This window comes from Gymnogyps californianus, chromosome 27, assembly GCF_018139145.2.
Source record: "Gymnogyps californianus isolate 813 chromosome 27, ASM1813914v2, whole genome shotgun sequence".
Classification (NCBI taxonomy): Eukaryota; Metazoa; Chordata; class Aves; order Accipitriformes; family Cathartidae; genus Gymnogyps; species Gymnogyps californianus.
In genome coordinates, this window is record NC_059497.1 from 1,344,340 (window position 1) to 1,366,582 (window position 22,243).

General features: G+C 44.9%; 1 protein-coding gene across 4 annotated transcripts in view; it reads right to left on the bottom strand.

Moving 5' to 3' along the window:
- RAP1A (RAP1A, member of RAS oncogene family) overlaps positions 1–22,243 on the bottom strand; it is a 50,142-nt gene that overhangs the window by 23,517 nt on the left and 4,382 nt on the right. Inside the window, exons 1-2 of one of the 4 annotated variants that reach the window (XM_050911588.1) lie at positions 19,676–19,730; positions 305–364 (exon numbers count right to left, since the gene is read on the bottom strand). The gene's annotated coding sequence lies outside the window, so the exon portion shown is untranslated. Of the gene's footprint in view, positions 1–304; positions 365–2,130; positions 2,244–18,939; positions 19,092–19,675; positions 19,731–22,243 lie in introns of those variants that run through there. The other 3 variants (XM_050911586.1, XM_050911587.1, XM_050911590.1) reach the window with 3 other exon arrangements.

The window sequence follows — 22,243 nt, forward strand, 5'->3', positions numbered from 1 at the left end:
ATAACAAAAGACTTAAAAAAATAAAAATCAAAGTAGACACATTCTTGACTTAGCCTTAAAAAGAAAAACAAACTGTGGACTGTAATCATAGATTTGTATTTTGTACAATAGCAGAGGACATCAGGAAAGACAAAACAGAAAACTTCAGGGGTTCCTTTCCCCACTACAGGAAACAAGATTCAGGCAACTTTTTATTCTAAACAATGCATTATACAGTTATCAATTCTCAAATTTCCCCAACTGCAATGTTTCCACAGTTAGCAATTTCAGCTAAAATACATTGAGAACATTAAAAAACTCATACCTTGGCATAAAAGATCTCTCATCAGTGTTAGCAGCCCTACTGAAGGTTTTTCCAGGCTCCCTATAAGGCGGGGGGGGGGGGGGGAGAAAAAAAAAAGAATTAATAGTTTTTCAAATGACAGTGTATGCAAGCGCCAAATCTTCTCTTTATGGTTTCAAACCAACACACACCTGTTACAAAATTTGCTCTTTGTTTTATCAATGGAGCTTTACGCAATTTCTGACTACTCAAATCACATTACCTTAACAACAAGAACTCCAGCACAATTTAACCTTGCCTCTAGGACAGTGAAAGACTGGGGGGGGTTGGGTGGAAGCCAATGGCAAAACACAATTTCTACTTGATTATGTCATTAAAAAACACTTTACAAACTGGACTTGCAGTTAAGGTAAACCATAGGAAGAAGACACAAAATTGAACTTTCTGAGGTTAAAAAGTAAAAATCAAGCTCACAACTGTAAAGTTCACATTTCTGTTTAATACAGGACTGCATTGGCTTTTGGAAGAGAGAAGTAAAACTTGTCCCTGTGCTATGCAGCTCCTGGAGCAGTCTCAGCTCAGCCATCTAATCTTTCACATTCAGTGACGAAGCTTCAGTCTGAAAACAGAGTAACCACGGCTGACGAGTCTCATTTTCCAAGAGCCACAGCACATCCACCGCCCTGCTCGGGGCAGGCTGGGCCAGAGGCAGCCGAGCTATGAAGCCAAAACGCTCCTACACCTCCGGCCCCAGCACAGGCGGCAGAGGAGCTGCAGCAGTGCAGGACCGTGCTCCGGCTCGGTCCTCCTTGCCTCCCATCAGCTCGGGCCCAGGCTGCTCACCCTGCCGCCTTGTTGGCTTGAGATTTCATCTAGGAGCACAGGTTACTTGCAGTTTTGGTTTTTTTTTCCCTTTCTTTTTTAAATGAAAATTTCAAGTTCCTGATTTTTGTCTACCAGATTTGATAGCAATAAAATACAGTCCTCAGACACGGAAGGAAAAGATTGCCATCACAGGGAGAAGTACTTCTCTCTTCTTATGCACTATTTTCAAATCATTTTCTAAATAGCTTGTCTGTTGTTTTCTTTACATCAATTTTTACTGGATTTATGCAAAGTTGCCACTTCCGTCCACAATCCGCTGTACCTGTTATTTGATGACTGCATTTGCAAAAAAATCACACACATTTCCAAAGTCTCACTTTTTCTCTTTCCTCTGGCAATGCCTTCTACCTCGACACCATGATTTCATCCCCAAATATATATTGACGGCTATCCTCCCTTGATTTTTGACCATTCATTGTTCAGCTAGCCCAGGTGTGGGAATTTTAAAGAACAGTTCCATGACCAACTCCTATTGAAAGGCAACAGGATCCAGGCTCCCACATCCCTTCTTCCAACTTACTTGAAACTCCCTCCCCGCCACCTTTGCACCTGCAGCACGCCGTGCCTGCACCGGCGTGGGAAAGCATTACCCCAGAAACCCGAGGAAGTGTGTTTCTGAAGAACAAGCTACAGATAACAGATCAGCAAAGATATTTAAAAACTGAGTCAGTACTAAATGAGTCAGAAGGCCACGGCTGGACTGAGAGGCGAGGGGGAGGCAGGGCAGAAGGAGAGGCATCTGCTCCTCCGCAGCTCCCACTTGCTGCAGCGAAGCCGCTCGGGCAGGCGTTGGCGTTACATGGCAGCTGAAGCGGGGCTGGAAACGCCACCGAGGGCACTGGCTGGGCTTCCACTGCGCACTGAGCACATGTCCAATAGGTAGGTTTAAACAGACATGGCCACATTTTAACGGATTAACAGACTCCATCCATTCTGACAAACTGGATTAATCAAACCCTCACCCGAAAAGCTGGCTGCTATGGATCTCCAAGCGCTCGGGAGCTTCCCGTGCTCTCCAGGTTCTTTCCTCCTCTCCCACAGTTTCCTCTTGCCACAACAAAAAGACAACTTTCTTCTGCAGGAGTGATGGGTGCTGCTTAAGTCAAATCACTATGTTCCTGCGGACTTTATCTCCTAATATACTCTACAGAAGACTTCACTTACAAAAGACCAACTGAGGTCAGCCTAAGCCTGTCTGAGGTTGTATCAAGTTTGCAACGCATTTTAGGAGATGAAAACTTAGTACTTTCTACTATCAAGAATGCAGGAGAAAGCCAGCTATGTTTAAAGCAGCCCAGCAACCCTGACTGATTTTAAAGGGGAGAAACCATAGCTTAACCGCTCACAATTGGCATTGCCGTGGTAAAATCCAATGACTGTTGCAACACCTACAAAGTAAAATTATTTTATGGAATCCATCAGGTTTCTTTCTCGCAAGCAACATACAACGCCTGTGCAACCGCGTCGTACCTCTGCAGCCAGGTGCAGTATCACTGCACGCAGGAAACAGAAGCATCAGGCACTGATGCTATCAGGGTCCCTCCGAAACGAATCCGGCATCCTGTCCCGTACCTCTCCAGCCCACACACAAGCCCTGCCGTGCCCCGGCCCCCGCTTCCTCCTGGGCAGGCCCCATACCACAGCGGGATGGAGGGGGACAGGCCGTCCTCCCAGCCCTGCCTGGGCAGCACAGACGTCACACATGTGACACTACTTGAAGAGCATCTACAAGCCGTGAAAAAAGAAAAGGGTGGAGGGGAGAACATGGAGGTGCACCCAGACAGGGGATGCAGCATCTCACCGGTCCTCGAGAGCAGGACAAGTCCCAGTGCCACTGTCCCCCTCCTCCAGTAACCCTGCTGGCTCCTTGTCCACGGGTTTCAAAGGACTGTAATACTTGCAGTATTTGTTCAGTAAGACTGAACTTCAGCAACAGTGATGCTTCAAACAGTAATCATAGCCATGGCTACACCCTGCTGCTATGACAGATGAAGGGTCCTCTGCCTTCAGCCTTTTATAGCTTCAGCTCCAGCTACACCAGTCTCTATGCACAACTAACAGCTTACAGCTCTGTGTCTCTCTGTTTTTGGAGTAGCAGACCAACATCCATAGATAAGTCTGCTGAGTGAGTGCTGTATTGCAGGAAGCCTCGTACTTTGCTTTTCTCTGCCAACGCCAGTTCTGGCTCCCCCAGCCCTGCCCGGGGTGGAAACCAGCACCCGATGACTCCTGAGCCTGCAGCCTGCGAAGCGCAGACTCCCCCCGAACATCGATGGGCAGCCAGCGTCTTTCACTAAGAGCCCAGGCAGCCGGGTCCCGTCCCGCTTGCAGGCTTCGACCGCGTAAGTAAAGAGGCAGAAGACGAGGTGGTATTTCCCGATCCGCAGGCAGGGCAGGACACACGCTCGCTCCGCGCTGCCAGCGCCATGGGGGCACGGCGAGACAAGCCCTTGGAAAGCGTCCCTGGTCCTTCAAGCCCCAGATGAGACGGTCTGGCTTTATGTGGCTACTTGCTCTTCCCAAGAGCATTTCTGAAAGCCTCCAAGGGACCAAAGAAGCAATTGTTCCCCTTTCAACACTAGAACCATACGAAGTTTACATGAAAAACTAGTAATTTGTTTTTTCAAAGTATTTTTTTTTTAGCAGCTCTGCATTCAACACTCCAGAGCCATGGGCATGTGCCACCTTGGAGCGACAGAAATCAAAATGCTGCAGAAACAGATAATGAAGTTGTCGTAATCCTTGTAAAATATTTTTCCAAATATAATAGCAAGTGAGTCTACAGCAAAGCAGAGTTCATTCAAGCAGCTCTTGCTGCAAGCATGTGCTTGGATCCAACTTGTACACACCTGAAAACAGGGATTTTTAGTGAAAGCGCTGACGCAGTCTCAGCTATAAGACTGAAGACAGATGACAACTCAGCAACACACACTGCATTTTCACTCAAGAAGCACAACGCACAGCCCTAGTTTAAAAAAGGGTGAGAGAAAAGGAACAGAAAAAAACGAGGCACTGAACGAGCACACACCAAACCACAAGCATCAGTTCCTAGAGACAACGGGAAATGGCCTCTCAAGGTGCAGCTTCTACAGCCACGTGCACTGTTAACCTGACATGTATTTTGCTCTCTTGCTGTTCCCCAGAAAGATGTACTGGGATAGAGAAAGACAGGGAAAGATGTCTCTGGGATAGAGGAGAAAGGGGCAGGGAACAAACACCACTCACCCGGCTTTAGGGAAAAAAAAAAAAAAGAGAATAACCTCCTCCTGAGCGCTGGCTTGCTCATCACCCACACCTCCTTTTTTCTAGAAGTCTGATTTTCACATGTGGAAACCAAAATATTTAACATTTCCAAGGGGAAATGTGCTGTCAGCATTTTACAGATTTGGGAGAGAAACGTGCAGATGTCTGCGTGAACTCCAGCACCTCCCGGCTCGGGCTGGCTGCGCCACCCCAGCAGCCATCGCTTTCCCATTGCCCCGAGAGAGGGGCAGATTCTTGGGACGTTAAGCCACATGTCTTGGTTATTTTTACCCTGGCAGTTAAATATTGAATCATGGCTACTATAAACAAACCTGTTTAATTTTGAACTTGTAAATATTCTTCATGCCAGTTTTTTAAGTTACTATAAACTAGGCCATGAAAAGGGGTGGATTTTTTTTTTTTTAAAGTGTCTACTAAACATTGCTCAATACTCCACCAAAATTCCTTCATTACTCATAGCCGTGTTTGCAAAACAAACTCAAATCCAGCACTTCTGGAAAGGAAAGATTTACAATGATCAAAATCACGCTAAAACTGACAGATCCCCTCCACAATAAAAAAAACCCCAAAGAAATAGAAAGAATGATACAGCAGTGAAGGCTGGAAACACGAGACCCAGGGCTCTACCCTTGGCTTCACCAAGGACCGGCACTTGCCAAACCGTAGGCTGCAAACTGCCAGCAGCACTGTGCCGGTTCGGCCGCCCGGCTCCAGCACTGCCAAACGACAGCTCCATTCACCATCTGCTCCCTAATTTGTTATACACCATGTTCTTAGATATTAAATTACTCAATGAAGTCGAAAGCACATTAAATACTTCCCTAATATTAATCAAAGCTGTCAACAATTACGCAATTGTTACATGCGAGCTACAGAAACGTGCCGGGAAGAGGGATGGTGGATCACAAATGAAAGGGTGTTTGTCTGCAAATCGCACAATTAATTAACAGACACCTCCCCTAAAAAGTAGCGAGACAAACACCGCCATAGACTTACCCTGTTAGTTAGCACAGAATTTACTTAAATAATAAAAATCACTGCCATGGACTCACTTGCCAAGTCCCTTCCCCAAGGCAGTCAATCTCCCCGTCTTTAGGGTACACAGAAAAGCTCCTCCACCTTTCCTGGGGCCATCAATACCAGAAAAATGAGGGGGGGAAGGAAAAAAAAAAAAGACAAGACTAAGCAGAAAGCAGGACTTCAATGTGACTTTAAAGTACAATTTGACAAACTTCCGTTCCCACAATCTTCAGAGTCTGCCTCTATTTTATTACTCATTATCACCGTGGTATCTGACATCCAAATAAATGTGTTTTACATATTAACATCATATAATAGCATACATCTCTTCTACATTATGGCAGGCATCTCACCCTCAATATTACAGTTCTAACAGTAAAAACATAACCATTTCCACTGACTGCTTTCAGCATCAAATCGAATACTAATCAAGGCAACAAGTGTATAACTGTACACATAATCACGTTGTAGGATGAGTCACTACCCAACTGCGGAGCATTACTGATTCTGCAGTGCACATCCAGTCTCTCTCGGTTTATAAGCTTTTGTTGTCCTAAATTCAGTGCAGGCCAAAACCTGAGTTATTTCTTGTAAAAACAAGGAAAACATTTTGGTTCCAGGCAGGAATATACGTTGCCTAATCAACCTATTTTATACTTCGGTAACTTCAGCATTAGAAAACAGGTATTTTGGACATTCAGAAACACACGTACTCCTCAGGGGAAGCCTAAGTACGCCAAAGAACTAAAGCAACTCATAAGTGAGTTCTAATTCCCTACAATAAGACTTGGGAATTGAATCTAATCCTGAACAACTACTGCGCTAAAAAGCATTTTAATAAAGTAACTATAAACTGAATTCACTGTGATTAGTGAAAAGTGTAACAATATTTCAATATTGTGACATTCTAATATTTCTAAAAGAGAACTTTCACCAATAATTCATAAATTTACAAAGAAGAAGGCAGCAACGTTTTAATAACATACCTTGTCCAAGTGAGAGGCAATCACGATTCAGTAAGTTAAATCTAAATACATTCTTTTTTTTGTTTTTGAAGTACTAGATAAAAACAAAAAAACACAGCGAGAAGCATATGCAAAAAATAAAGCTAGTGACAAGCCGAAGAAGCAAACAGGCATTTGAGAACACAAGAGAAAAACTACATTGTTCTGAGATGTTATTTGAAGTGTTCAACCGGAAAAAGCAAGAGAACGGCCTTCAAATCTTGCACACATCCATTCTCAAAAACTCAAGTCCCGCCCGTGTGCTCCTCTGAACCACATCCAAATCACCAGTTTCTGCATAATTTCACATCTTCCGCGGTGTATTGTGAAGGTTACTGATGCAGGGCCAAAGCCATAAAAGCCTGGGCTAAGAGTAAAGTCCTCTAGCAACAGCCGTCCTTTCTGACTTCAGTGTTGTGCTGAACTGGAGCTTTGAGCAAATTAACTACAGCACACACAAACAAGTCAGAGAAACAAACTTCTTTGAAAATAGCAATAATTCTGTAATTTGAAAAAGTGATTTTATGCACAACCATATTGAGATTGATCTTCCTCAGTCTGTAATCTTTTCTGCAACCAGCTTCACGCTGAACTTGCAATTTTAAATATCACAATGTTAACTTCTATGGAAGTGACTGCCTACTTACTCATTTTAAATTGCTTTGCTATAGAAGCACTCCAGGGAAGGAACAAGTACTTTGGGCAGCTAAAGCTTGCCATGCTGAAACGGCTAATTTATTTTCTGTCCTATTGGTCTGCATTTGCAGAAAGTTGCTAGGGACATGTGCCAGGCAGACAAAGACAGGGGAAAGGAAGCCAGAAGCAAAACTCAAAGACCAACACACACTGCATCCCCAAATTAGAACAAAACACTACGTCACTCGCTGTAATTGGCAGCCGCCCCTCCAAATGGACTGCAGCACTACTGCAAATTTAATACTAATGAGCACTGCTCTGCAAACAGGAGGAAAGATATCCACCTAAACTGTGCAGATTTAGGAGAAAATAGACTTTTCTCAATTATATATATACATATAAAACAATTTAATAGGAAGTATTGTGCGGCCACATTATGGAAACAGAATGGCGATGAATCACACAGCTAATGCCTGTGTGGCAGACAGCCGGCAGAACAGAGGTCCTCCCAAGCAACACCACGCTCGCACTCAGCCATTTCTCCTCTTCTCATCTACAGCTACTTGAGTATTTTCAGCAGAGGGGTTAACACAATTTGGAGGAGTTCTTGACAGCTTTTTCAGAAGAAGAAAAGAAAAATAATTCCTTTCCCCCTTCCTCATCAGCAAAACATGTAAATATTAAAGGGCATAAACATTAGATATAGACACTGTTTACGGGACTTCCTCCCTCTGTTGGCTACCACATCCATAACTCACCGCTGATTTTTAAGTCCTATAAAGGTTTTTTTCCTCCATTTTCTTTAGTGGAAAAAATGTTCTGACCTTTTTTTAATACAGATTAAATTCCAGACAGACTCTAGGAGGCTCAATCATAGCAAAACACCAACTACATTATACTTGGTAAGAACAATTTGTTGTGCTGATAGTAGCTTGGCAACGTTCTTAACTATGTTCTTCCTGGTTTATATAATTAAGAGTAAATAAGTGACATGAGGTAGGTAGATTGTCACTGCAATTTCAGCTTGCACTTTAATTATTTTATTTCTGCAGTAATAGTGACCAGACACTGGTCACGAAGCCCACGCATGGTCACTGCTGGGGGCTGGAAGCCAGTTTGTCCTTATTTGGTCTCCAGCATTGAATCTTTGATGGAGAGACCAATACAGCTTGCTCCTAATTAAGGTTTCTTTGAAACTTCTTGAAAAATTGTAGAGGTTTAAAATGCTCTCCAAATGTATTTCTACCCATCAGTGATAAATTCTAAGACTAATCTTAAGCCTCTAAAAACATGTCATCTGTTAGCATGGACCACTGCCCAGCTTTTCAGGAGACTGGGTTAACTTACAAATTCCAGAAAATATTAAGATTCTTTAAATCTTACTGGCAAAGCTGCAATAATCAGTTTGTGTGTATACACTGGATTTGACCACGTAGACCGATCTAAAGGTCGGGTTTGCATATGCAGTCTAGAGATTTTCACTGCCTTAAAAATACTTTACTGTTTAGCGTGCGTCAGCCACAAGCAACCAAAACACCTACTGTTCCCACGCAACTGCGGCTAATTAAACACCCACTTAACAGTGATTTTTTGAATGAAAAGCCCCACTTACCATATGGCCACTTATTAATACTACATTGTTTATCAGTTTAAATAAAACCCATACAGCAATGAGTATCCATGTAATGAGTACCTAAATACAGTTAATGATGGATGTATTTTCGCACTGTAAAGGAGAACTGTACCTCTTGAAATGTTTTCATGGCAAATTTTAAGGCTTGATAGAAACCTGAATAGCAGTAAGTTAATGCACAGAATTAACTTAAAATAGAGGAAAAAGTAACAGTTTCATTACTTTTTATAAAGAAAGGAAGGTACTTAATCCTTCAGTATTCAGCTCAGTCCCTTAATGCTGCTTCCTGGAACCTGGGGGCAGAGGGGGGTGGAAACTGAATTTTCTTTTACAACAAAAATTAAATTTTCTTCTATGTGAAGATTTTAACTGAAGGAATATTCAAAAACGTTATTAACACTTCAGTGCTGGAGCCTGAAGGGCATCACAGCAAGAACTATCAGGCCAGGAGGGTTGAGAACTGAACTGCTGGCAGCTCTGACCTCTGCACTGGGGGTTCTCTGACGTTTTTAAACCCTCCTGAATCTGCCAGGCTTAAAAGGGCAAAACTACTTTGACAATTCATCCTGGAATTTCCTTTATGGAAAACAAGGTGACACTAACCTCTAAAGGAAATAGCTCTGATAGTTTAAATCAGTTTTATATGAGCCATTTCAGTATTTATAGGTCAAGCTTGATTACAACCAAAATAGATTATTATACAGCTGTCTTTAAACAACAACAAAAAAACCCCACGGGCAGTTGGACTCCTGCTCCCCGAAGAAGAGATGCTATGTTTACTCACAAGGAAGGGAGGACACATCCTACAGCAGCTAACAAGATGAGCACCACCGGCATCAGCCAGCTCTTCGCCTCCACCTCATGAACAGTATTCAGACAGGAAGAAAAAAAGTCATCTTTTTTTAACATGTCTTTGAAATGGTAAGACGTAAGGCAATAGGAAAAAAAAATCTCTCCCATATTAGTATGCAAATTTGTTAAACATATGGCCTGGAGACAGTCAGTTCTACACTCCGAGCAAGACCTTAGAACATACCACACTTAATTTGAATGTTAATTGCCATTATCCGCAATTTCTGTGCTTTCCATTTTGGTTAGGACATCTTTCCATCGAAGTTAAAACTCCCATTCCACTGTTCTTTCTAGAGTAACTCTACAAATACAACATCAGCTATACGAATGCATGGGCACTACCATCACTGGTTTTAAAATATATTTAGGAAGTTTTTTAAACTTCTGCCCATACAGATGCAGTTAATATGAACTTGGCATGAAAAGGACCATGAAAGAAGTTTCAGCCTCTCAGCTCTGTAGACATGACTTAGTTTTTCTGACACCTGCTAACAGCACGCTCAGCTAGCTGCCCTACCGCCCCGCTCACGCCTGCTTTAGTGCTAGATTGACTTGTACTTGGTACTGTGTTTATGATGAGGGTTTAGAGCAAACAGTTCATTTAACAGATAGAGGCTACAAAGTACTGAAATTACAGAATAAAGGAAAAGACCCACTTTCTTGGAATCACACCATTGAGGAAAGCGCCCTGGAGCATTAAAACACCCGTTTGATCATTTTAAATGAGATTCCCTAAAAAGCTTTATTCTAAATTTGAGTGCATTCTAGTGATCAATATGCCAATGCAGTGTACTCATGAAACAAGACAAAGCTGTAATAATATTGTAATCCCTATGACTTCATAAGTGATCTGATGAGTTAAAAGCCCTAAATGCATGAATATTTCATGAGAAAGGCTGTCTGGAACCGTTTCAGTCTGTATCTTTAATCTTAATGTTATTTTCAACTACAATTAGTGTTCTAATCCAAAGCAGAAAGCAAGAATTGGCTCAATTTATTTTATCTTCACCTGTATTTATTTCATAAATCCATCAAGATTTCTGTTCTTCAGGCCCGATACCCAGTAACGGTTACCCAGCACAGTACTAACACATCAAATCTCAGGGTAAAGCAAGATGTGCTGGAATGAGACTACTTACGCAAAAAGGAGAATTGCGCCAGAAATAACCTTACCCAGTGAACTATGGTTTACTTTAAACTATCACGTGGTAGGTGGCATATAAAAAGATATTATTCTGCATGTCAGCTGTCTGTAATGAAAGTTTTCCTCTTCTCAGCAGCCCCTCCCTACAACTTCAAGTTTATTTGCATGAGAGAAAAGAACATTACATAAAAAGCAACATAAAAGGCACTGCAACCAATACATCCAGCCGAACTGCTCCTCCCACATACTTGGTGCTTTCCAGACTAAGGGTCTGTTTCCAGCTAATGTGTTAAAAATGTGAGAGATGCCCGATTCCATATAGGTCAATCACTTGGACAAAAACTAATAGTGGTCTTATTTCCAGAAGCACGGAGCGCTCACAACTACAGCCACAGCCAGCGAGAGCCATAGATGCTCAGATCTTTTAAAGAGCAGATTTCATAGCTATGAGTTCACATGCAATACCCTAATTTAAATATGACAAATTCAAATTTTTTCAGTATTAGAACACTCTAGAACACAACATCATTGGATCCAACAAATATTTCAACAAAAACCCCCAAACATTCCAGCCAGCCTTGAATTTGCAGTTCTAGCCACTCATAAGTGAAATGCAACCGTCTGTTTTTCCGTAATGCCCCAGCAAGCAGCAGTTATGCAATGTAACCGACTGACAAACATGATGTGTGCTACTAGTTGCAGTGCATTTCCAAAAAGCAGGTTTAACAGAACCACTGCTGTGGACATATCCACACCTCTTGTTTCAGTGCCCCAGCTGGATTTAAATACTTTCCATCTTATCAATATTCAAAATAAATAACAAACCATAATGACTCAGGCCACCTGCTCAACAGGACTGCTATTGCCTGGCTCCCCATATTTTTAGTCAAACAAAGTGAAAAGGGTGAGAAAGCCAAGCCAACCACCTGCAGCCGTGGGCTGTAAGCAGCCCTGAGGCTTCCTTTTTTGCCGTTTGTCCTACGCTACCTGCTTCTTCCCCGTTACAAAAGCACTGCGGAGGGTCAGACTCTGCCCCCAGATAAAGGATTTTGTTCATTAAAAGAAAACAAACAGCAGTTTTCAAAACATACTAAGGTCTGCTTTTGTCAGCATCTGGATTTCTCAATCAAAAAAATTAAATATGCGCTTTCGCCTGGGTTCACGTCAAGCCACTACAGCTGCACCGAGGAAGTGCCTGTTCAGGTATAGCAGGTATTTCCCAACACCCAGCACCCAATACCTGCTGGACCACTCGCAGCACGGAGCAGTAACACACATCAAAACATCGTCTTCATGTGGCCACATTCAGATTCACGCAGAGCTACCCTACCTGCTTCAGCCAGCTGACACGGTGAGAAAAGAGCCCTTTGTCATGCCCTGTCGACTACTATCACAGGAGAAACAGAAACAACACAGTTTTAAATCTCACCTTTAACTAGATGTACTGGCTACTACAGTGTTGTGAGTGCAATCGGCAAATATAAAAGTTATAAAACCCAAAATGATTGGTGGTCAAAATTAGGGAAGGTTCCTGGTGTCCCATTTCTTCCCACACACACCTCAAAGGATCTTCCCACAGCAGATGAATGCAACTTAAGTTTAAACACACCATTTCTGATTAGGAATGTAACACTCAGTGCCTCCTCCTTGAACACCACCCATCTTCCCACAGCCTCTTCATTTTAATGTCATTAAATGGACTACTTTAGACAGCCTTAATTATTGCAGTATTTGCAAGGGGAGAAGTGATCTCTCAGTAACCAGTTTCTGTCCCGTTCAGAGCTTTGGAGATCAAAACCTGTTTCATACCAAACCTGGAAGTGAAATGGCATCAGTAGGTCTAACACCAGAACAGAGTGCTTCAGTGTAAATACCAGGTACCAACAGCTGAGCAGGTACACGCTGTGTCCTGACTGATGCTCCGCTGTCACTAGGGTCTATACAGCTTCCCCCTGCACTCCCCTTTCTTCAGAAGGGAGCTCAGAAAATAGGCATTAATTAACAAAATCATCACTATCACAGGAAAGAACAGGAGGCTTCTAATAATGAGCCATTTAGCTCCAAATGGTTTCAGTCAGCCAGCAGCCATGTAAAACCAACTCACAGATGATGTCTTAACCAACATATAACAAGTAAAGCCAACTGAAAAAAAAGCAGTGAAGACCCTAAATTTGTTGCAACAGAAAGGCAGCTTGATATAAACTCCATTAAATGCAGGCTGTTCCTTGCAAATAACAATCCGTTATCACTAAGGACATAAGAGCAAATATTCACCTATCTATCCACCATCCAGAATAAGCTGCGGGTCATGTTCTTTCCAGATGCAACAGGCAAAGCAGATAGCCACCACATTACCTCTACTACAGTCCCAGCACAAGACTGACAGAAAGATACTGCCCTAAGTCAGATGTAGTCAGGAACTGCAGTTTCTTGTTCTCTTCGCAACTCCTTCTCTCTGTCAGCAGTGGTACTTGCACAACCACACAGTGAGTCAGAGCAAGAAGTGATCTGGCTGAAAACTACATATATATTTTTGGGACTAGCTCAGTTTTCAGCTAGCTAAGCTCCCTGAGTTACCTCAACATCTAAGAGCACAAGTATCAGAGTAAGAGGGACACTGGGGTGCGTGACTGCATTTAGTAACCATGAAATCACAGCCTGAAGCTCTGGCCCCTGGACCTCTCACCACATCCTGCCCACTCTACCAGGTAATACAACCGTGCCACGTAAATGCAATGAAACATAGGGTAATCCCGATTGCGATGGCTCTCCAAAGGTCTCTGCTACAACCCCCTGCTCCAAAAGGGGCTAGCTTCAAAGTCAGACCTAGGCCACTCAAGACCTTGCGCAGTCAAGTTCTGCCTATCTCCAATGACAGAGACTCCCAAAGGTCCTGGGCAGCCTGTTCCCGTGCTTAACTGCTCCCACAGGCACAGTCCGTCCTTGCTTTAACTGAAATCTCCCTTGCTGCCACTTGTCATCATTGCCTCTTGTCCCTTCAGCGTGCAGTGTTGCCTTTCCCTTGCCAGGGCAGGCTCCAAGAGGCAGGCAGGGTCACTCACTTGGTGACACATCTATGGAAGCTGAGGTAAAACCAAACTCACACCATGAGGTTTCAGAACCTACCTTGCTCATCCACGAACAGCTTTCGTCAAACGTTCTCAGCTTCCTTTGCTTCTAACACTATAAGGTAAACTGATCTTAACAGGCATGAAATATCTACTTTATACCTCATACCACGTGTAATTTGAAAAATCTTTTGTTTTGCACATGGAAGACACTATCTACAGAAACCTCAGTTACCTACTCTGCCCTCTCAGGACTGTCGCCCACAGCAAGTCCACTCTGACCTTGGAGGATGCTTTTTCATGGCCTGCTCTGACACCTGAGCAAAAGCATCAACTCAAAGCACACTCAGCTGGAGCCTCAAAGCTTACATTAAAGCCATTTAATCTTGTAGTTGCTTTCAATCCTGGTGACACTCCATGAAAAACAACTAAAACATCATTTTTTATATACTATAACCAGGTTTCTCCTAAAAATCTTACATTATTGGAACAAACGCTGTGTTGAATGCCAGGTCCATTAGCTAAGCAGCAACCTTCAAAAGCATATAATTTGCATTTTTCAAAAACTCAAAGGTATGGCTAGGAAACCCAGCATTTACTCTAAAATCTTGTCTATTTTATAAATCAAAAGAAACCATGCATTCTGGAGAGCTTGTTTACGTATAAATCAAGAAATCTTAAGGAGAAAGTTGGACTAGATGATCATTGTAGATCCCTTCCAACTGAAATATTCTATTCTATTCTGAAAGGAAAAAACTAGATGCATCCAAGGAATCTGTATTATTTATGATATAGCATTGTTTTCCAGAGAATCGGTCAGGAGGAACATCTGGCCAAACTTCACCCTGTTTATGTAACATCACACTATGGAGTTCAAACCCTTCATTTGTTTTCTGGTCCCTGAGTGATCCAACCCTAAAGATGCTGACTCCCTACAGAGGCAGCTCCATCCTCGGACAGCTGGGACCGCCCTGGAAGCCCACAGGCAGGGACACAAACACAGGCAGTAAAACAACAGCGGGGGACACTTCGGAGCAGAACCAGTCACCAAGCTAAGACCAGGGCACGACAACCTCACACCAAGTCACTTAGAACACAGACTTGTCTCAAACAAATCTAAACTGCATTTGGTTTGGACTATCGAAGAATATTTAAATAAGTTATCATTCCTGCAATAACTTTCCTAGGTGGTATAGGACTCTTAGGGAAGAAAGCTAAAAGAGACGCTGAAATACAGAATTAATGTCATATGGCTAGACGCTATTTTTTCAACATGTAAGTTGCAAGTATATATGCAGGCTAATGAAAGGTTATTTCTATTTCAACATATTTATATAAAACGTGTACCCACAGATACTTTACATTAGTTTTTTTTTTTATATCCTTGTTACTCAGAAGCTATTAATGAAAGTATATAATCTTCACACTTATTTTAATCCTTTCTCTTCTGCTACATTATTTCAACAGTTCTTCATTTAACCAACATGGATTTTTTTTTTTTTTCTTTCTTATATTAGTGTTGGAGACGCTAAACTGGATCAGTTAGACTCCTGCTCGGTTCTTGCTTCCAAGTGTTCCTCAATGCTCAACAGTAAAAATTCAACAATGCGAAAGCAAAGGAGTTAAATCTATGACTTGCCTAAGAGCCCTAATCTTACTGTACAACTGCAGAGGATGAATAACCTACTACTACTTCTAACTGTACAGCTTTTAAAAAAAAAAAAAAAAGTCAACCATTCTGGGAAATGTCTTACCCATAAAAATTGTGCCTCTCTTCTTGGATTGACTAATGCAATTTATCACTTGTACATGTAGGACTGAATTAAATTCATCTTCACAACCTTATGCCCTATTGAACCATTTCCATTAACTGAAATATACTGAACTGATTATATTTGCAACACTAGCAGTGGAAAACATATTGTATTTTCAGTCTGCTGAATAACAGCCATGAGCTAATACAGCTGTAGTCTCGTTCCAACCTGTGCTTTATGAAGAAAAAGCTAGGTCCTCCTTTAGCCTCTTCACACTTATGATGCTAGGATATAATCCAAGGAGAAACCTGTCTGAGAGGTGGACTTTTCAGGACATTATTTTATACCCAGAGAGCAGACTAGGAACCCGAATAATCTCAAATCCTGGCTGCCACCAGACTTCAGCACTGCAGCACATAAAACAAAACACCTCACACAAGTTTTAGCATCTGAACAAGACAGACTGGATCAAACAAGATAGCTCAGCAAGATTAACTTTTCTTTCCAACTTTCCAACATCCTTACTTATCTCAGCCATTAGGTGTCATGTTTCCAGGATCAGAAGCTTTCACAAAGTGCAAACACAAACACCTAAGTAAAAAATTGACCCTGGGATTTATGAGCACTCCTTTAAGAAGATGCTTGCATTAAAATTCTGTTTAATTTCCTATTACCTATTAAGTAAAAGAGTAAAAGCAAATCAATAACTACTTCAGAGCTCAGCATAAAATGAATTCAGGCTGTACTGTAACCACCATCCCCACTAACTCCTCTTGAAAAAAAACCAAACAAAATCCACCTCAAATCAAAAAAAAAGTTTTGATCATGATCCACAGCCAGACCCAGCTGACTGAGCCCAGCAGCGCTCTGCAGAACTGATTTCAGCAAGCTTCAAAGCAACACCGGACCAAGGGGAATTCTGAATTTCAACCAGCTAGAAGTAAAAAAAAATTCAAATATAAAGAGTAAAGATTTGAATTTTATTTACGTTCAAAAGATTCACTTCCTTTCTCTAGTATAAATAGATAACATGTTCCTGTTCTCAGAATATTAGGATTCCTCTTTAAGATGATTTTCTAAAGTCTCTGTGAAGTTGCACAGAAGCAATCTGTTTCCTAAATACTAAGTGTAAGTTCAACGTGCTACCAAGTGCACTGTGCACGTGCACGGTACAAGAAAAAACACGGCGATATATAGTACAAACAAACGTTTAGAGGTGTTTATGCCTAAGACTATGATTCAATATACAATTAAAATTTCTATGTCAGAGTATGTCCACATTACACTACTGCTATCTAATTACATTTCAGCTTTTTAAGAACAGTCCTCAGACTGGATGAACAGTCATGAAACGTATCACAGTCTACGTCTGTATATTTGCGGCTTATGGTTTCAAATATAAACCCTTTTGATAAACTGCGTAAACATTAGTCTCCAAATAAAAGCATTAGCGTGTCACTGGAATTATACTGTGCTAGTAATTTAGTCCGTTTGGCACACAGTCCTCTCAAAATCTTCAGCAAAGCTACTTACCCTAAAATCGGCCACACCAGAGCCAAGACACGTGATGACAGACACCACTCAGCTTCCTTTGAGTCTTCAGAATTACAACTCTTGGGTCTGCCAGCACCCACTGGGCCTACTAAGTGTCATCAGGGTTTCTTCCGCACCGTACGTGGTCCCGTGATCAGACCAACTACACCCGTCTGGACATACTCTCCTACGTTTACAAAGGCCATAAGAAATATCTGCTTTTAAGAAGTATAACTCACTTTTCTGTGGATGGTCTTAGCCTGACAGAACACAAACACTCCTCTCCTCCTGGTGCGTAGAAAATACTGCGCATGAAAACAGATTATTTTTAGAAGCCATGTATGTGAGCACAACATTTCCTGTCGACTCCACCTTGAAGAACGACATACATATTCTCATTTCCAAAACTAGGATTTCACAACTTCTGCTACCCAGCACAACAGAGAAGGAAGGGACGATCTGCTGAGAACTGCAAGCGACAATTTCCCGGTGTCTAACTTGGCATTAAAAACTTTTGTTGGAATATGTTGTCAGTCTTCAGGCAATCACGTCAATAAATCGATGGCATTTTTTCTGCCACAATGATGAACAGAACATTAAATGTTTTTATTTATTACACTGATCTTTTCCATAGCAACAGGAGGTGAACATGGCATTCCCAGCGTAATGAAGTCACTATAGCAATGTGATAATGATGTCAGAATAATCAGGCAGCATTTCATACTTGGGACACGGTGAACTACACCACTTCTATGAATTAAAAAAGTTGCAGATAGCACAAAGGCAAGGGAGCTCCATCTAAAACTTCACTTTAAGTTGCCTCATTTTGGATAACTTCTCATTAAAGGCACAGACCTTTGACTGCTAACGCACCACTTTCTGTTTCTCCATGGCTTTATCCATTACTGCCTAAAAGTCTCATGAATTCCCACATTAAAACCCTTTCAGAATCTGAGGGATCTGCTAGCACCAGCGAGAGTTAATGACCTACCGTTTCAGTAAGAAAAAGCAACGACAAAAATCACAACAGTGAAACATTTCACGGCAGCCAGCCACTCTCATCTAAACAGCCGGTTTCCTCAATTTAACTCTTCAAATAATCTGGTGTCTCTTTTTACGTGGAGCAATACTACTACTCAGACAGAATTACAAAAGCAACAGAAATTACAGAGTGCTGATATAATACTCCAGAGGCAGACAGGCGTTTTCAAGTCAAATGACTATTTTAGTAAATATTATCTCCCTTGTTAAGCTACTGAAAGGAAAAAAAAAAACCAGAGTTTTCATGGTTTGCCCTTCCTGTTTGCAGCTCTTTCCAAGTTGTGAGCAAAGCAAAGCCCAAGAGCCGATTCCAGTTCTGTGTCAGTCGGTATCAACTCGGCATGTCCAAACCCCAACCCTCCCGCTGAGAAAGCTTCACAGAAATCCTTGCACCAAAACCACCTGTATTATAGCTCAAATATCGTAAGCAAAGACAGTAATGAACGGAAAGTATCTAAACACAAGAGTTTCCATACACAGAGCACAGTTTCTCTTTTAACTGCCTCTTTAAAGCGACTGAAGGAAGCGCAAGAAACCGTTTCAGAGCCAAAGTGGTCCGAGACAACTGGTCCCTGGGCCCGGAGGACGAGGGTGGACCAGCACATCGCTCCGCACGCCTCGCGAGGGGCTGCTCAGCGCCCGCTTCGAACACCGCAGGCCGTCCCCTTGGCCTGGGTCACCCCACCTGCCTCCGGCCCAAGCCTCCGGCCCAAACCTCCTGGGGCAGAGAAGCGGGGCGGCTGGCGAAGGCTGGCCCTCGCCCCGCCGGCCGCCTGGCCCAGCCCGCCCTCCCGCACCCCTCCGGCCTCGCTCTCCGTTTACCTCCGGTGGTCTTCGGGGATGGCAGCGCGCAAGCTTTTTGCACCCCTTTACATCTCGGGGACCCGCTCCCCCCGAGCCCGGGACGCCCGGCGCACACCTGACCATACGAAACACCAAAAGAATTTTGGTTATTTCCCGAGGCACGGCGACACCCTTCGCTGCCGCCGAGGGCCAACCGCCCCCGCCTCGGCCCCGGCTGCCTGCCTTCCCTCGCCCGGAGCCCGGCCGCCCTCGCCGGCAGCCCCGGCACAGCCGCACAAGATGGATGTCCAGCCTGCGCCCGCCGGGGACGGGGCAGCCCTACCACCGCCGCGGGACGGGCGGCCCGGCAGCGGGGAGCCCCGCACCGCCCCGGCCGGGGCCCAGCGCGGGCACTCGCCTCCCGCGGGCTGCCCTCCCGCCCCGCCGCGGCCAGGGCCGGGGAGAAGCCGCCTCCCCCTCGCTGCCGGCCGGGCTTCGCCGCGCCCCCCGGGGAGGGAGCGCCCAGCCCGGCCCCGCTGACACCGCCTCGCTCGCCGGACCCCCGCCGCCCGATCCCCGCCGCCCCCTCGGCCCGCGCCCCCGGGCCGTCCCCCTGACCCGCTCGCTCCCGCCCCGGCGCCGGGACGCGGCCTCGCCGCGGCCAGGCCCCAGCGGGGGCGCCCGGAGCCGGCCCGGCCACTGCCGCCGCCCGCGGGGCCCCGCCGCGCCCGCTCTCGCTCCCTTCCCCCGCGGCCCGCGCCGCCGCCCCGCTCACCCGCCGCCTTCCGGGCCGCCTCCCGCCGCCGCTGCTCGGCTCGGGGCTCGGCTGCTGTGCGCGGCGGCGGCACCGCGTCCGCTCCGCCCTCACCGGCCGCGGCCTGGGGAGGAGCCAGCGGGCCGGGCCGGGCGGGGGCGCGGAGCCGGCGGAGCCGGAGCGGCGGGAGGGGACGTGACCGGGGAGGCCCGCGAAAAGTTCCGGGCGGCGGCACCGGCGGCAGCGCCCGCGGGCCCGGGCAGGTGCCGGAGCCCCTCCCCGCTGGGCCCTCGGCTCGCCGCCCGCCCTTCCCCGGGCGAAGGTCACCCCCGAGGGGAGCCCCGGCTCCGCCGCAGGGGCCACGGCGGCAGCTGGGCCTCGGCCTCCCCTCGGTCATTCACCGCCCGAGCGGCCTCAGGGCCCACGGGGACCCTCCCCACCTGCCCGGGCACCAGCTCCTCACGCACCCCGGCTCACCGCCATCGTCGGCGAGAGCCAGCAAAGGCTGCGGAGGGCAGAAGGAAACGGGCCAAGCAGTGGCAGCGGGTGACAGCAAACGGAGCGGGGACCAAGCAGATGATTAGGCCGAGAGCATTTCCTCGTCGAGGGGAAGGTGTTGGCGGCGGTGCAGGGTGGGGTGCGATGCCTGCACGGGGCGGACGGGACTCAAGCGGCAGCTTCGAGGCCACTGGGCCCTGTGCACATCGCTGCTGCAGGGTACAGGACGTCCCCTCCGTGGAGCTGCCGACATCGCCTTCGCGACTTAAAAAGTGTTTCCTGAAACACAGCACTTAATATTAGCGTGATTTTTTTTTTTATTATTTAAAAAAAAGCATAAAGAACTGTAACATTGAAATAAAACAGATCTGTAATCAAGGAGAAGCAGATGAAATGCAGAAAGAGGAAACAACACGTGTACATCCTGATGCTGTTTCTATGTTGCTTGGGGTTTGCGAGTGACAGCAGCCATGCATAAAGGATCAGGTCAGAATTTCACTGTAGTCACTGCACAGGGTCTCATGATCTGCTAGATCCTGACATAAACTGTAATTCAGCTATAAAATATATACTCAAGAAAAGCTAATGTCAACAGTTAATAAATTGCAGTAAAAATTTTTAAAACTTTTTTTTCTGGTTAAAAATGTATGAATGCCCCATGAAGAGCTGTAATTGCTTCCATGATTTGAATGCCTAGCTCTGCACGAGCGTTACTTAAAATGCAGAGGGATATCTGACGTTCGCGAGCACCGCATCACCTCCTTGCATAACCGCGGACAGGGCGAGAACTGCAGCCACCGTCCCCGGGGACGCTCAAGGTGAGGCTGCAGACAAAGGACTGCGCGAGAGGTAGCGGCACTGCTCCGCAGCAGGCAGCGTACCGGGCGCCCTCCCCTGCGCTCTGCTCTCTTCACTTGCAAAACTTCAGGGGCACAAGCAGGAGATTTGTTGAAGTCTGAGGCTACAGCAATAATATTTTTGCATTCACACTGCCTTTCATCCAGAACTCCAACAAAAATGCTCAGTATTACTTGTCTGGCTTTACAGATGAGGAAACTAAGACAAAGAGATTAAATGACTTATCCGAAATCCCCAGCAAATCAGTGGCCAGGAGAGGAATACAGCTCAGAGTCCCCACTCTCATCCTCCACTCTAATTGAGAGAAAAACGTGCTCTAGTTCTCCCGCTCATGCTCTTTGTGCATGCAGTAGAAATACACAGCGCAGAGAATTTTGCTTCCAGGTAAAGCTCATGGCTGCTGATACCGATCTATAAATCCCTGTTCTTTATAGCTCAAGTCCTAGCGAGGTATCTCCTTCCCCGGGGACCACCGTGCTGGGAGTGAGCAGGTGAATTGCTGTTTCTTAATTTCTATAGCTGGAGGCTGGGTAATCTCCGCAGAGGGATGTCCACATTTTCTTTCTCTGCAGGACTCAGCCTAGCCAGCCTCAGCAGCAGGGCTCAGTCACTCCTCGCACAGTGGGGCAGTCGGTGTGGCGAGATCATCTGCCTTCAAGGATGCTTAACACTGGTAGTTGAGCAACTTGTTTCCTCTGAATACAAACATTATCATGAAATCTGTGAACTTAGGAAGTTACAGCTCTATGTTAACAACATGAGGCTGTATCTGGAAAACATGCAGAGACAAAATATCAGCAATAACTTCTGTTTTAAAAGCTGTGAAGTCAGTAAAAAAAAATCATTCCTGCAGACAGAGACTGCACAAGGAGACTCTTATGTGCTTTAAGAGGCTCAGTATACGTGCACGTATATGAGCATTCTGCAAGGCTTTACTCAATGTTCCCTTTAAAATTAAAGGTTTAATAAACTTTGCCCCAAATATCAATGCATCGGCAGCTTTTCCCACTCAGCACTACTGACTGACAAATTTTATTGTATCCAATGAATCAAACACTTATCTATTTCATGGGTTGTGGACCATCTTCTAAGTTTCAAAACAATAAGGGTCCAGGCACACTCAGGGCCTGACTCAGCAAGACAAAGCACCTACTTAATGTCTGTTCTGGGAAGGTTGACTTTTTTCAGTTTTCTGCAGGTTTGAATGGAAGCTGATAACATTTATTGCTGAGT